At 38.9% G+C, this 17,947-nt stretch overlaps 1 protein-coding gene and 1 long non-coding RNA gene across 2 annotated transcripts in view; one reads left to right on the plus strand and one right to left on the minus strand.

Moving 5' to 3' along the window:
* LOC105386783 (homeotic protein ultrabithorax) overlaps positions 1-17,947 on the minus strand; it is an 87,100-nt gene that overhangs the window by 29,277 nt on the left and 39,876 nt on the right.
* Positions 227-16,396, plus strand: LOC105386782. The gene is made up of 4 exons (XR_960726.3): positions 227-577; positions 1,904-2,225; positions 2,393-2,647; positions 16,309-16,396. It is a non-coding gene; the product is annotated as an uncharacterized LOC105386782 (long non-coding RNA).

A 17,947-nucleotide genomic window follows, 5' to 3' on the forward strand; every position in this document is an offset into this window, starting at 1 on the left:
ATACTCATTAATGGATAAATCAACATGATCAAACCTACATCTGTGATCCTCAACATCAAAAATACATAAGTATTTACATAAGTGAGTCGGAATCGTCACTTATTTAGACCTACCTTTTTTAATGTAATTTTTACAAAATTTTACTTCAAAAGTCCCGCAATCTTACCTGAAACAAAAAAAATGCACATGAGTAAAAGTAGAGTCAAGTCATTTATGAAACTTAAGCCTAAACTGCACTCATAAATGCGATATAATCGATCATTACGAATAGGTGGTGGCCGGTCTACCTGTCCGCGGCACATAACAGCGCACATACCCACTCCGTAAACACCTCGAAAGAAACCGGTTTCACCGCGGGCATACAAAACGTTTCCCCCCAAACACATCTTCCATCCTCCATTAATGCTAATCCATCAAATAGGCCCGTCTCGCTCGCGTCTGCGAGCCAACTTCGCGGCAAAGGGACGGCTGACCAATCAGCGCGCTGCATTTCATCGCCATATTGAATGTTGCGACGGTGGCGCTCTCTGTCTCAACTAATGTGAATGTGCCGTATCTGTGTTTTTCTTGGTGTTTTGTGAGTTTTTCTTGGGTTTTTAATAGTTTTTCACGGGTTTGCAAGTTAATATTCGTGTAAGATTGTGTGGTGCGTTGGTGAAATATATTGAAACATGAAATTTCAGTCAGAAAATTAGTTGAATCAGACAAATATTGAAAAGGACGCCAAGATTCAATGTCCAGCTAAGTTCACACTGTATCATGGCTTTGTTATCATGGTTTTTCCATTATTTCCTATGAGATTTAGGTCTTTAATTGAGTATTGATAGGGTTAAAATTATGTCAAATGTAAATAATAATAACGAGTGAGCATTTACAAATTTCCACTAAGATTTATAATATTTTATACCAAAATCCTAGCCCATAACTAACTAATTAGGTATTATTCTTCAATCAATTTCTAGCTGTTTATTAATAGTTGTAAGTCTAAATAATATTTTCCCAGTTAATGATATATTTTAATCCAGTATCACACAAAATCTATCAGTGGCTAATAGGAAGGAGTTGTTTGTTTTGCCATAACAAAAGTGGCTTTAGGCACATACCTATTCCTCTGTTCTTTTGATGATGTGATAGTATGACTATTTAGGTTATACTTGTTTACGAATGTAACAGAAATATAAGGAAATAAATGCGTGAGATTTATATAAAAAACTGGAAAATAAAATGCCGACGGGAGGTGTTGTTCCGGTGCCGACGGCGCATGCGCCCAATCTTATAATGCCAACCTAAAGATAATAAATAGCATTACTAGAAAACTCATATTTTATGCCTACTTAAAATGACACAGGTTACTTTAGAGAAATAATATGAAGTTTTTTTTTCTATTAGACCGATTCGATCAAGAAAGTACAGAAGTAGATTTCAAATTTATTTTAGTAGTGTAGTAGTAGCTGTAATCATAATATTTATTTTGTATTTTAATGTTTCATCAAAAATATTTACATTAAAAAAAAGATTCTACTGCATCATTATAAATACCTAAAGATAAAAAGGTTTTAGAATGGCCCTGAACATTATCCCCCCTTTTTAAACTGACTATTTTATTGTAGGTACACAATATACCTACCTATCTATGTAGGAAGTTAAGCAGACTGATATAACATTTAGATATTCAGAGAAAAGCGTGAAAAGTTACAAACGTAGGTACAAAGTTGATCTGCAGTGTTGGCAAGACCGTGTGATATTGTCGAAGTTGGAAGCCACTTCACAAGCAAACTACTAAACTAGCTGAAGCTTGCATGGACTACTAAGTGATAAAGGCATCCCCACTCTTATTTACAGTAAACTTTACTTCCAATCTTTAAAAACTTTTCAATATTTCATGTCTTGCCATCTCTTTCAGGGATACATTTGAAACTGCTAGATACAGTAGCTAAGATCCGACACAAGCCGTGTTTCACAATGCAACAAAAAGGAAGGAATCTCCAATTTATGTTCTGAGCACAAAAGAGCATTCTCAAGACAAACTACTTACAGTAGCCAAGTATTTACACAGTGAGCTTGCATCAGAGATGAAATACGCTGCCAAATGTCCGGCAGAAGGAACGAAACTCAGGATTTACTGCGAAAATTTTGGAAGTTAGCCGCAGTAACCGCCGCGGAGGACTGCATTAATCACTACATGGAAAAATATAACTGCAAATACCACAAGCATACTTTACTAGGTATGAAACATTAAATATTAAATATAATTTTAAGTAGGTAGGTAAGTATACCTACATCTAATCAGAACAAACAACTCCTAAGCCTACGCTCACATTAAAACGGATCGAGTGACGGCAAAGGTGACCCAAATTGCCACGGAAAAAAGTTTAACAGCCCTTTATTTCAGTACACACAGCCTGCTGCGAATCCCCATAATCCGGCCACTTATCACGCGTGCAAAATGCAAATGTTCGCGAACGTTCCACGCAGAATTAACGAAAACACCGGACTAGGTTCGGGCGCGTCACGGGAATGGCCGAACTTGCCGCTACGTTTACAAAGGATAAGCCCAGTAATCTGGGGGCACGTGAGACAACCGGCTCATGATTTACGGAGACGCTCCAAACTTCCGCAACTCTATTAAAGAAGAAGCCATTCCGTAGTAAGTATCGAACTCCCGTTCTAATATTTACAGTTAATAAGAGCGAACATAATTAAAAAATAATCGAGTTTTCTCACAGTATCTAATAGACAACAAACGGTTCGCGTGCACCGGAGTGGTTAACACTTGCGCGCATTTTCAATTTACCTCTTCACATTATTGATCAGCTTCTGAGAAAAAGTTGGCACGCCTTAAAAACTATATGAACCTACTAAACGTACGAGCGTTTCATGGTTTCCATTGCAGACCAATTATTCCGTTCATTGCACCAGTTTTAGATAGCCAAACGTCACGTTATGGTTATTCAGTAACAAAACCTGAAGTAGCACTGTAGCGTTTCTGAAGTTTTTACCTAGAAAGTCATTTGTGAAGTTCAAACGAGTTTACTTAATAGTCATTACAGATTAAAGTTGGTCTAAGCTAGGTCGGTTCTAGTCAGAGGGGCTAATCTTCCACGATTTACAAAAGCGACGATGGCCGGCCGAATTCCGGGCCGTTTAAACCTTGTTTGTAACCGTTAATACGCCTTTATAACACCTGCTTTTCACACCGCATTACGCACCAGTATGACTGTTATGAATTAGAGAGGGCTTTACTAGGTCAATGGATAAAACGCTCCCCCTAAAACGCCTTTTCATATCAGAAGGTACCTGTGTACTTATTGCAAAAATAATTTGTTGAATCTAAAAAATCCTAATGGATTTAGGTAAAAGCTTAATAACGCAAAATTATGAGGACAAACAAACTTAACTTTGAAACTCAATTATTAAAGGTTTTCCGTAATTTCGGTCGGATTTCACCTGCTTCAAGTTGGTCGCAATTTGTCTCTGTCTAATTTGGAAACCAGCTTAGTCCGTATTATTTAATGTCGGTCCGCGAGAAATTATTCCGGTGCCGAAATCCGAGTCTGTTTTACACGTTGTTTGTAAACGCTAATAAGCTTTTAACACTTGTGTGCGCTATATATGTATGATAGTTTACAAACAAGAGTTACATGCCCGCACGCTTTACATACAAATTACAACAGAGATACTTGAGATGTTAAGATCTCTGAAAAAAATACAACTTAACCGTCCCTTATATAATAATAAGTAAGTAATATTTCCCAGATTTAATTCGATAACCAGTAATCACTATAAGTTCCCACCTCGCTGTGTAAACCGCGTAACAAAATGAGCGGGCATAAACGCTACTTATGCAAAAGCACGCCAACACACAAATCTATTTAAGCATACGCAGGGGTGGGCAAGGGGAGAGGGGCAGACTGTATTTACAGTATTACTGTTACGATAAATTGGTAGCTAAATTCGGCTACTTTAGCCCAGGTGAACGCATATCTGCATATTTATGAAACAGGAAGACGTCTTAAGGGGAGTCGTGCGTCTCAGCTTAAAAACGGTCCTTTTTCTGGAGTTTTAACAAGATCCGGCTTATTTATGCCACACTACGAAAGTAGGGAGGCTGTTAGCTCCTAAAGCAGTTTATGTTTCAGGGTGATGGATAAGAGTTTTTAAAAAGTTCTAAAGTAGATGAGACTTTAAATGGAATCTGTTATCTACAAGCTACCCTAAGCCTCAAAACGTGTCCGGGACTGACTGGAAAATAGGAGCGACTCGACAATATTAGCATTGTAAATAGCTGTCAATTTCATTGCGGAGATAAGATATGGTCGCATCGTCACAGCAATTAACAGTTGACAATCAGTCAACAGACTTTACAGATTACTGCAAGTCTCTGCCAACTATCTGTCACACAATTTCAAATGTCTCCTTATGATGACACAGCCAGTTTATAGTGAGCCATAAAGCTAAAAGACTTCCATAGAGGGGCGACATTGCAAGAGGGGTCAGTGAGTGAATGGGTGGTATTATCAAAGTGCAGATCAGTCAGAGGTTAAAAGCGCGACTTGATAAGTCTATCAAAGTTGACAACGCTCGCTGTTGTCAGTAATTATTGTAATTATTATTGTATCTGTGCAGATAAAGTATGCAATTTATGTGATGTTTACAATTCCGCAAACAATATTAGCTTTGTTACAAAAGAGTTGTAGCTAGTATTTCGGAAGACCGAAGATATGTCAAAGCATCCTTTAAGTCTTCTAAACGGGGCATAGAATTCGTCTTATTATGAGTACTTTATCTGTTTAAATTGTGTATTGTGTATGTTAAGCATTTTCCACGACACGAGTCAGAAGGTCAGGTGGAAATTTACATAAAGGTGTGATAAAGAAGTGTATTAAACTAAATTAATGAACAGCACAAAACTACTAGCACTGTAAATAAATTACATAGTTATAGAAATAAATCCCAAAATGATAAATAATCTATTAGGTATATTGGTAGGTATTATTACAAATGCGGGGATTTCGTATTAATTTATCGTTTTACGTTCGCACTCGCATTCGTATAGGAGCGTAAGACACGTCGGCTGATATGCAAATAAACAAAATTCATTAGCATAATATTATTTTACCACGCACACCCGTATATCACGCTAAACAAACCATAAATCAAGGGACCTAACTCTTTTTACCTTTTTAGTAAATAAATAAATTGGAATTTGTTGGGAATGAACCTTGGCAATTGAATATGGCCGCTTTTATGAATACATATTGATAATCAAATTCAAACTTTTAATTTCGAAATTGAAATAGCTATTAGCTACCTAATTCATTTACCCTTCGGCCAATTAATTCATATGTAGTTCCCATTGTGACACTAAAATACACTCTGTTCTATATTTTAACTATGGATGTTGAAAAGTAAACAGGTTCTTATAGGTATCATTATCATCAGCCCGTCATAGTTAATTGCTGCCAAGGAGAGGTCACACAATACTCTGTCCTCCTCATCTAGCCACTACCGGCCACCCGTCACATCGCCGAATGTCATTATAAGTAGAATATATTTTTACCCGACTGCCGAAGGAGGAGGGTAATGTTTTTAAATAGGTATTAAAACTGTAAATAACTGCAGCCAACATAAATAGCAAAACTATCTCCACGATGACACGGAAACTTAACAATTACAAGAGCACAAGCAAAACTTAAGTAAGAACTCAAGTAATTAATTGCAAATAACTTTAAACTATATCCTGTTAGTGTAAAGAAAACTAAATAAACAGATAAGAAAGAAAGAAAAGGCAGGAAGGCATCCTAAAAGTTGGTCCCAAGTTAATGAGCCAGCTATAAATAAGACCATGTTTAAGTTATTAGCTTTTCGCTGCAGTTTTTTGGCTTAGCTCGAGTAAGTTAAGCTGTGGAAAATGTGAGTTTTCTTAGCAACAAAATTAAGTGGTTTTATCTGTTCACCTATAAGTGTCTTCAGTTTTTATTGGCAACAATTAGCCTTTCTCCTTTTTCTTTTCTAGGGCTTTATTCTATATTAACTATAATTTACTTCAAAGATAACTATGTTTAGAATAAACAGGCAGCATTTAAAATACAGTGTAGTTAGTGGCAAACTTGAGGATAGGACACTATCTTGTTTCCCAGGTGCTGCAAACCACGGCAGATCCAAAAAAATGTGTCTCAAACAAACCACAAACAAAACAAACGAAACTGTAGCTACAACAATACTGAATGCTACACATGTCACTGTGCCGATATGCATAAACGATTCTTATGAATTATGTAAACAAAACACTCGCGGCCGCCGCCGTGAATGTGTTAAATCTGTATGGAGTAAACGCCTGGACATCGCGCTAACCGTTTAGTGTCAAAACTAGTCTGTGACCGGCACTAAAAGTGTAAATTTTTGATAAATGCTAAACGGCAACTAGCAATACTTTTTCAAAGTTTTTTTGATAATCATTTTTATTTACCCTACATACATACAATATTGGGTATTTAGAAATGATTTGTTGTTAGCCTATGTACCTACTTACATTAACATATAAAATGATGATGTTAATATTTCAGGACCTAAAGTTCTAATTTAGAATATATTTCAATAGGTACAATATAGGTTTGTAGTCGTGTTACTGACCTCTGATAAACCAAGTTGCTATCCGCCAGTTTGGCTCCGCACTTCGAATATTATCGCTGTTTTGGCTAAATGTAATTTTGCTAGCGCCACACACGGTTATAAACGCTAAACTAAATTCAGTTGTTTGGTAATCAAGATTGTCCGTCTCTGTAATGATACTGATCACTACTACCATATAACCTAAATACGACGTACCTATATCTATATAGACACAGGATTCAAAAATTAATCAAACGTCTGTATGTATGCTCAGTGTCCAGGTACATCCGGTGTTTATTTATGTCCACATTGAAACAAGCACAATTTTCATTTTCAGCCCGTGTACGGCAATAACTCAGTCCGACGCCCCAGCATGCTTCATTTGATTCGTTAGAAATTCCGTTCGAAATTTGAATTTTAATAAAACATAACACGCTCCTATGTGCGCCGTACGCCAAGGCTGCTCCGCGGCTCGCAATTTACGTCTCTCACGGGAGACGAAGAGTAATGACGGTAAGGGAGAAAAGGGGCAAAAAAATCGCAACGAGTCGGTCGACAAGTTCAGCCAATTAAAAGTGACAAGCGGCGCAAGCGCGCCCGCCCGCTCAATTTCAAGCCTCCAGCTACAAGCCAGTATTTGCTGTACACGACATACATTTTTTTGTCATTTCAACTCAGTCCGCTAACGAAGCGGTTAGACACCGGTTAAGGAGGCAAGTATTAATTTTAATTGCCCACTGTTCCGAGCCTTAATTAGGTTTGCGCCGCGCCATATTCGTGATATTGTTATTTTTGTTACAACTCAACATTTATAATAACTACACGTATTTAACGAGTTCGGCCGGTAATTGATGGTATTTAAATTTCATTTATCGAAACATCCGAGTTCATTACGTTCGGAAATCTCCGTTCAAAAATGTACGAGTGGGAATGAATCATGGGTCGGTTTGTTGGGTGAAATATTACACTTAAGCTGGTGCTATAAAGCAAACGGGCGGTCGGCTTGGTGCGATACACAGATAGCGACACTACACCTCGGTCGGACAGGCACCAGAAAGCTGCCCTGTCGAGGCGAGCGCGAGCGATATACGGGGCGTCCCAAATAATTCCCGGTTACACCCGGTCGGCCGGCCGGTCAAAAACTATTTACAGTTATCTAGCAAAAAAAGGTTCAAGGCACCGGGTGGCGCCGTGATATCGAAAGACGAATTACAGTAACGTAATGCATATAGGTAGTCCTTTTAGGAAACTCATTACTGTATAATAAAAGCTTTACTAAAAACTTTTGACATGAGAAAATACTATATTACATAATTATGACTCTTCGTTATGTATGTGAATTTACGTAGGTACCCTCAAACTTGATTTAATAGGTGATCTTCACAAACAGATTATCTATTATTTATTTGTAGATTTTAATATGGAAGTGTATGAGCGGGAGATGAATACATAACAATATCTCCTTTACTGGCTCTACATTCAGAGCTAAGCTAACCTAACTTATAGCTAAACTCGGAATCCTAAATCAGTACATTTAAAATACAAAACTAAATCAAATTCATAATTGATTTATTCAAGGTTAGGTGTTCACACCGTACCTTCTTGACCGGCAAAACCAGCTCCGGCCGGGCATCAAAACGCGAACGCCCTGTGCACGACTCCCACATATTTTACTCACCAACACAGCGACGTAATGAAGCAATTATATATCGATATTTTTATGCATAAAATACTTGGCGGGTATCTCGTCGGTCTCGCGCTCCGGAGCAGAAATAAAACAAAGCATGGAGTATTGTTGGCGCGGGCAGCGGGGAGGTGCGTCGGTTATCGAGCTTTTAACCCGACGCGCGACATCGCGACATCTACACGATTTATCGCCGCACTAGCCCACTACTCATTCACGTTTCCTCAACGGAATAAATTCCAAATTATTTCCGATACTCGCTCAAATCAAGCCTGCTTCACAACACGCATTATCGTCAGACGCAGTTATCTCCGAAGTTCCATGTCAAGTGTAAAAATGCGGATATCGTCCGGCGGCGGCGCGCTTTGAGACATTGAAAGCGATGCACAAACCCGGCGACGACGCTGTTCTCTTTGTCTGGCGTAATGTGGTGATGGTATGTGCGATAGAGATGGACAATCTGGCGAAATGGAGACGTTCTGGCGAGTGGTTTATGCATGTCCCGACGACATTGCTGTCGCGGCCGCAGCGCGCTGGCGTCCGTCTTTTCCTCTATCTGAAGAATGTTTCAGCGAAACAAAACAGGCACAAGGCAATCATATAAAAATGTTCTAAGCATAACCACATCACGGCAAACGTTTAAATAAAATGTTTATAATAACACTTGCAACCTTTATTAAAAAGGAATGTTTCTGCAAAAGCAATTATATAAGACGCCTTTGTCTTTCAGACGTAGTGCATCCAGCTCTATATTAAAAGTTCCCAGGTTTCATCCGCGGAAGATATAAGTAGCTCCATAGTGGTATCGTGGTGTGCGTGCCTTTACAATTCTTGGTGGAGTTTGTTCAAACTCAGGCTAGACTTTAGTTAACTCGTTCTAGTGGATTTATGCTGGAAACTTTCAGCTCTGCGCTGTCACACTATCCTTTGTGCTACTAGCTACTGCAACTGTTCTTTTGAAAAAAATATTTATTTTTACTTGATTTTTGTATTTTTATAGGTATTTCTGTTAAATCATCATAACCAGATTTTGATAAAATGCTAGATCTCTCGGGGTAACATTAACTATGCTATGACCCTTAAAAAGAAAACCAAAAAACGCTTCAGCCGTTTGGAGCTATACGCTACCATAGACAGATGAAAACGCACGTTAAACTTTTACGTATATCACTCTTTTTCCGTCGGAGGTAAAAACAAAATTGCACCAAGTCAAATACGATTCATTGCACAGCGTCAATAAATTACAAAACACAGACATTTCAAGAAGCAAAAACCGTGTTTTAAATTAAGATCAAAGTGTTGTTTGGGTAATAAAATTCTGTAAAATGTTTGCATTCGGCACTAACTGCACTTTAAGTCAATCATAAAATTTTATTATGATTCATATCGTAATGTTTTCACACTTACAGAATATTTTATTCTCGCTGTAGTAAAGGTAGGATGCTGGTAAAAAAATATATTAAATAGGTACCTACATTGAATTTTATAAAAATCAAACATGTAAGAATAATTTAAATCTCATTTAGAATTAAATGTCTATAAAACCTTAATTAATAAAAATATTCACACAAACAGTCGAAGATAATTTATATACACCTCGCGACCAGCATGATAAAACCCGGTGGACTATAGCTATAACTATACTTATATAGTTAGGTAGCCATTCATTCTGTGTTCTGATAAGGCGGGCCGAATACTCGACATTTATCTTTAAGATTAATGAGCCAATTTTCTTAGTTGGCCATAAAAAGAATCGCTAGAGAACGGACGCGTCCCGTCCACGTTTATGGGTTACGGACTCTAACAGCTGATTTCAACATTTTGTTACAAGTGAAAGTGATTTGAACCCGATCGGAACTATAATATATTTAAATACAGCTCATACTTAGCCTAAATGGCTACTGAACAGTTTTTCGACAAAACAAATTAAAACAGGTAGGTAGGGACTGCATAATAATAAGGAAAACAGTTGGTCCTAAAAGTGACCCTTGCGGGACACCTTTCATAAAATAAGGAAAAATTCAAACAAAAATTGCAATTATTAAGAATTCTCTCCCCATCCCAAGAGCGGAATAGAAAGAAACAAATTGGATTAAAGTGTCAAAGTTGAAATAAAAAATACAGTGCAATATGCGTAGGTATTGTTTGTGCAACCTCTGCGGAGCGTCAAGAGCTGAGTCTCTTTAGTCATTTGCATTTAAAACGTTGAGTAAACATAAGAGGATTTCATGAATGGAGCGCCCATTTTTATAGCTCACTTTATGACCTGTTAAACGTAAAGTCGGTCGTAAAATAAATTGCTTGTTTGTAGACGGTTGTAATCTTGACCTTTGAGTGTTGTCATACAATAAACGAGACTTTTATGTATTGTTTACAAATTAGAATTACAAGTAGGCGGTTTCGACAAATTAATTAGCTATAAAATTTGATTAGAATGAATCATAAAGGGAACTGTAACGAATGAAAAGAATAGAATTGAATAATAAAACACAGATATACGATGTGTGTAGGTATGTCTGTGTGCGAATTTCGTATAAAACTTGTTACAATACCCAACCCGCTTTGTTTTTCGCTCACATAAATTTCGCCTTGTACACAGGCGCGCTAACTTATTTTTGTTCGTAGGTACGAGGATAGATGGATCCAATTCCAAATTATGTCTATCTTGGGAATTAACGGCGGGACGGGGATTCCAGTTTATCCAAAAAAACCTGGGGGTATGAGGGGCGTGAGGCGGGAGGGGGGTATCGAACAGAGTTATTCTCGAATTATGATTCCGGATGCGTAGTCATCGAGCGACGCTTGTTTCACGCCTAATTTCAAATCGGTCGGATGCATCATTTATGCTAGCAGTTGGTGTTCATATTAAATGGTTTGAGGACTGGCTACTTCTTAAATAGCTCCGTCTGTAAATACCAAAGTGCAGACGTCCGGTGTGATTCTACTGATGTCATAACATAACTGTAGGTAGGTAAATTTTACATTAGATTGGCTCAAAATGTAGAGACAGATCTTTACTAAAGTATCTATAACCAGTCTCTACCTACCATGATCCATTAAAAATACGTACACAATAATTATAAAAAACTACACGTAATTCCTCCACCTATATGGGTAATTTATGTACACCAAATCTAATTCTGCTTACCTCCCCAAATGAAAACGTCTGGCCAAAAATGTGGCAGGACGTATGCGTTTTAATGGGGTGTCGCCCGAGTTCTTAAGTATTCCACCGGTCCTCTCCCCATAATACCCCGTCTCCTTAGTCTGGCACGTCCTCCCCGTGATATATTACTCCCAGTTCGTCGTACATAATTTTGTACGGAGCGGGAGGGTGGTGGGCCGATCGCCCCCGACCATCGAGCAGGCTGCGGAAGCATATCTCGCGACGCATTCCGCGCATTCACACAATACGACGCCTTTTATTTATTGTATTTGTTTTGTTTTTCGCCTGGAGGTGCTCCTGTGATGCGCTGGAACGCTGTTTCTGAACGCAGCACGCGGTCAAGCTGAAAATAACTGTTGGAAACGTCAGAGATATTGCGTCCGCGGCTGCGTCCGTGCTAGCCGGTGCCAACTGCATTATAGTTATTCTTTTTCTTTTGCTCCGCTCTGGATTTATTCTTTATTTATCTTTGCTGGCTGTAATATGTTGGAGGCAGCGTTATTGTGTGTGCCCTGAGAGCTATCGGGCGAGGGAGATGTGGTAAAACTTCATTAGAGCGCGGCGCCGTACGTCTTGTGTGGTCACGTGGCGGCGGAACACATACAACATTTACAGTGATGGAATTGCAGCACTTTGAATTATTAGTACCGCAAAATTTGAGGGTTGATGGCACGGTGCTGGTAGTAAATTAGATTGGGGTATTTAATCGGGCAATGTTGGACAAAGCTTTGTTCAAATAAATAGTGACTTTGAACAATTTATTTACCTAAGTATACCAACATACCTAATAGCAGCAAAATATTTTAATATTACTCTGGATACACATACATTATTTATGTTTTACCTAAATTATTAAGTCCATTAGTTAAATTAAGCAAGATTTCTCTCCCTAAGTTTAGTTAAAGTTATTTGTCGTGAATAACGCGTTCGCTACTGTGGGCCATACATTGTGGTAAAGGCATTTAATATTGCCATTGTCATAAATCTCAATTTACGTAATTTGTGTCGCACGTAAAATTAGGGTACTTACGACGGGAATATTTGCCTATGAAAATTTATTAATAACCCAATAAATATTAACAGCCAAAATTAATGCGACCTAATATTTTATTTACCTTGGTCTCTGAAAATCTTTCCTTTTACGCCCTTCATAGGTAATCCTTTTCTAACTGATGACTAACCAGTAACCATCCTACACACGTAACTCTGAGCTATTGTCCTCTCAACTTTAATTCTAATTATCAAATCCTGTAAAATTAAAGGCTAGCTTATGCAGAATGATATTTTCCGTTGGTATTGAGTCATTAGAGAACAATATGGCGTCGGCAGTAGATCAGGCCGCCCACGCTACTCGGCAGGCCGGCATAAGTTACGGCGACCCTACGGAGCCCTACGAAATGCCTTCCAGTGATTTAGTTGTAAGTTTTAAACGTGCTTTGTTTTCGCGCGATACTGTAGCGATGGGGCTTGTAATTAAGGACATTAAAATGTAATTAAAACCATAGATTGATCAAGGGGATTGATGAGAGCAGTAGGACTTCGAAAATTTAATGTATATCGGGGTTTTCCTACAGGTTTTCGTCAAACATAGGATAAACTAGTCGTACCGAAAAGAGGCTGAACCTCATATAACCCGAAGCTACAGCTATCGAAATCATTGTAGCGATATCGATAACAGCAATAGTATTTATCGGTGATAGCCATACTAATATAGTGTAGGAAGCAGCTGAAGTTTCTAGTGCAAACGCATAAAGAAACCGCGAGCATCGGATGAAATTATTGAATGTCTTCATTCGCATGGTGCACGCTGCTAGCGAGCCGAGATACATGGCTCAGCATGTACTTTACTGCCTACGTTTAAAACGAACATATATTACGTATATGCAGGAAGGTATAGCGGAAAGATATATTTTTTTAAGTTGAAGCGTTTATATTGGTCCTAAAACAAAACATTGTTAAACGTTTATAGCATTTTTGAAACAATATATATAGGTTTTATTAGGTAGTAATTTTGCAGTAGTATCAACCAATATCTAACTCAAATTATATTATATCTCCATCAGAGGGGATACATTGTTTAATGCACTTAAGGGGCTGTATACTAAAAAAGGCTACATCATCGTTAGCCAATTACATTTTTTGCGGGGCATAAGTCTCCCTTTATTTTAGGGTAAAACTAATAGAACGTCTGCCCAATCTGCCCATGTTTTGGAAATATGTATTATAAAAAGTTAGGTAGTCTTTCCTATACCCACCTAAATGAATAAATGAACATATTCGTATAACAGTAAAGGAAAGCTAGTTCAAATCGCGTATCGATTTTATTTCAACCCGTTAGATTTATTTTTGTGGATTATTCTCGGAAGTGTGCGACTATCTCGAGCACTTAAAGAGAATTTTGAGTTAATATCATACTAGCATTATTGAGTAAGAATTATATTAATACGGACCCCGGTTGTTTTGTAATAAATGATATCACTTATACAGATAGGGAAACAGGTAGACATGCCTCTAAGCCTCTAGCCACAGCCTTAAGATACATAGGATGTAGGTACCAATAAACTACCCTCAAAATAAGCTGTATTCAACTAATGTTTTTTTTAATTTCTATAGTAACTTTTACGTACTTAATATTTAGCGTAACTCCTTAAAATCATTTTAGCAGCCCAATATTAAAGAATGTCTGGATCCATAAAGCATGTCAAACAGTGCCTACATTTAAGGCGGCTTTAACTATATTCAATATTAAAGATCCTAAGGTAAGCGGGCGAAGTGCCTGCATTTCGGCGATAAGAGCCTCCCTCCCCACCCCTTTCTTGAGCCACCCCCCTCCTCCAAAGGAGGCCATACTTCAATTGCGTTTAACTTAGATAGCTCCTTTGATACATTGTCCCCCATTATTGCATATCTACCAGCTCCTGATAAAATGTCGTTCTGATAAAAGCTGTCGCAGTACTATAGGACTATTATAGGATTGAATAATGACCCTCTTCGCTTGATGCCGTAAACAAGTAAACATCAGTGTTTATAGGTAGACTCAAATGTAGGTCTTACGTTTTGAGTGATTGCTGTGATATTTGAGTGCTGATGTGTATTTTGCGGTACCAAATTTGCTTGTATATTCAACAATACGGTGCAAATACTTCTAAACGTTGCTAACAAAAACTCATTGAAATTTTTAATAAAGTCCCATGTCTAAAATTTGAAACAGCCGCCATATATGTATGAACAGAACAGGGAACGAATTGCGAAACGGCCCAGTATATCATGACGTAACGACACAGCCGCGGCAAACTGCGGACGTCAGTGGGCCGATATAACACCGATATCGACACGACACGACAACGATGTCGCAGCCTACCTATTGCCCCCAACACTAAACACGAATTGTAATACAAAAAACAAAATTATATCGTCCCTCCGAAATGCCATGTTCTGACTTGTTTATACTTCCAAGATTACAAGGATAGAGTTATTGTAGAAGATAAAGTAATAACTCGCCAAATATGGCTACAATATTTCCTGGGTAAATTAGCTTTAGAACAATACTCGTTTCTCTTCCAACAATCGATTCTATTTCGATTCGATTCAAACGCCCCGAGCGCGAAGTGTATCGCACATCGGACAGATTAAACATCCCGCCTAAATGAACGCGCGATAATTTATCCGATATTCCCCACTGAGTTTTAGCCATGTATCCGAAACTGAACGCATGGAGCTAAGATACGAATAACATTAAAACTATTTCGGGATTAGCCTAGAGCGGAAAGGTCAAGAGCGGGGATTCTGCCAACGCTGGTCGCGTCCAGATATTATTTTTGTTATGAATAGAGCTTGCATATTAAGAAGATAATTATGATCACGTATTCGATACATTGTAATGATATTTTATCAATAGCAGAATTATTAGTGGAAATTGGGCGATATTTACGCTGGTAAAAAAGTATTTCAGGTAGATATGCATTCAAATAAAGAATCTCTACTTCAATATCTACTTACCTATGTGTACAAAAATCGCTATGTTAGGTTCTATTGTAAAACGAGAATATTAACCTCTAGTTTACATGACCTGATTTCACTACGAAACAAGAAAAAATAACGTCCTGAAAACGGCTCTATATTTCCAGTATGCTCTTTTCGATTGCACCGGTTAACACGTTCAACGCGCACTTTGACAGAAATAATGGACGTGCAGACTTTTTGCCACCAAAAAGCGTTGCCGTTTACTACATCGATGTTCCAGCTAATGCCGGCTTTCGATATTCGGCGGCCGGGCGCGTTATTCAGGCGACGCCGCCGCATATTTACGAGTGCACAGCCGCATTAGACTGTCCGCCCGTAGGTAAATTAGCGCAGATGCTCGCCTCTGTTACAGTGATTCATTCCAAATTGGCTTTTCAGCGAGAAAAAACGGACCGAGACGGGAATTGTGGTCGCCCCGAGACGATATCTAGCCGGGATTGGGGCTAAATTAGCTTTTAAAGGAGTTTAGCTTTAGTTTATTTTTATTTTTTCCGCACATTTAATCGTTTTGAAACACGAGTCGGCTGCGGATAAGTTTGTCGGAAGCATTGCGGGGTAATTAGAGCAATTGAATCACGCGAGTGGCGGTGATAAAGAATCTGATGGGAGTAATAAATAAATTGCATGCGTAATTAAAGAGCGTGTAATGTACTGTCGAGGCGTCGGGACCGAGGTAGCGGACGCCTCCTCAGATGGCTATCGATGGCCCGCCTCCACGCGTGCACTAGCCGTGTAATAGCTAGCTGGGAACGAGCGAATCATCGCAATTGAAAAATGGCATTGTTCTGCTCGTTTGTGGTTTCAACGGGTGTGTTGTTTGCAGGTGCCGAGGGTGATTGGCGCGGACGAGTGAAAGGATAATGATGGACCTCAAGCCAAGCTGCGCTTAAAGGAGGATAAATTTCTATAACAAACAGAGGTAATGACTTAGGTAACTGGCGTATTTGCACGTAGTCATGAATCGAAATAAGTTGTATGATGAAGAGCAAAAGGACGTATAAATACCAGCAACGCAATAAAAGCTTATTTTTAATGAACTGCAAATGAGTGCACGTGAAATACTCGTCGATTGTAAAATGTTGCATTTCCCAATAATGAACCTGGTAAATTACCCTTTAGTATAAATAATCCATGCCAAAGGGTGGTATCCATTTGCCGGCACTGCAAATCACTACCCCCCTCCCTCCAAACCGAGCGGGGGCTGTCGACGATAAATAAAATTCACGTTTTAACAATAAAATGCATTTTCCGCAAATGCTCCCAGTGAATTATTGTGCAAGCTTTACGAGCTTAAAATTATATGGGCACGTGAAATTTTCGATCTCGATAATGCATGAGCGGCAACTATTTTCCGGCGTTACAGTTTTAAAATTGGGAAATTGCCCATTAATGTGTACCTACGTAATAACTTTATGAACGTGCATTTCATGTGAGATCCGTTTCATCAGCGAGCTAGTTGCGATTCGCGTCACGCCGCAAGCAACCCCGAGTCGGCGAAATGGTGTAAAAGATCCCCTAAAACACGTGGTTATCCACCCTACAAGATACTTATAAAACATTTCCCTAGTGGAAAAGCACGATGTTTTATTCCCAACAAAAATAGATCACGGTGCGGTTGATGGCGAACCAATAGCCGCCGGCCCTCGCGCGCAGATGGCGTCGAGCGCCGCTGCAGAGATAGCACAAATATGAATTATACCTTTTGATATTTGTCATGTGAATTATAAGTCCCGGCGGGCTCAGTCGGCAAAATGGACGAAATTTCGCCTCGCACCTCGTTTGTCCTGTGATCTATTTTCGCCGAATCCCGATTCCACTCGATGTCGGATGTTTTCCTACTAGACCGCGAGTGCGTGCTTGACTCATTCATTTCGAAATAGAAATGTAAATGTACCTATCAATTTTTCTGTCGACCGCGACGACTGCTTTGAAAAATGTCTTCACTTTAAAACTCTTTATTTATTAACGCGATTATGTAAACCCCGAACGATTCGAGAAGCATGTATGCGATGCAATTCGCAAGGCTTCTGATCAGGCAGAGGCAATAAGTAAACAGTAATAACGGCCAGTCACGCCAAGGAAACCAATTTGGGAAGTATTTGTAAACGTCAAATATGTTTGTGCCCACCTATTTATTGCGGGCATCCCTCACGTGCGAGTAAATAAAGGAGACACAGCGATAAAGTGAAAAGAGATACCGAAAAGCTTCCGCAAGCACGACCTTAAATGGCAATACTAGTCGAGGCAAAAACAACTCTTGATAACGGCAGTACGGTTGAGTTCTGATTGGTGCGTCCACAACGTAAAGCTTTTCGCGTTAAGGCGACTCCATAGAGAAGTGGAAAACTCGGTGCGCCACGTGCGAATGATTTGTAGACGTCCCTTAATTAAAGAAGATTTTAATTGTATCGGATGTCTGTGAAAGCGAAAATAATGCACTCCTAAATTTGTTAGTACGACAT

The sequence above is a fragment of the Plutella xylostella genome, chromosome 6, assembly GCF_932276165.1.
Source record: "Plutella xylostella chromosome 6, ilPluXylo3.1, whole genome shotgun sequence".
NCBI lineage: Eukaryota > Metazoa > Arthropoda > Insecta > Lepidoptera > Plutellidae > Plutella > Plutella xylostella.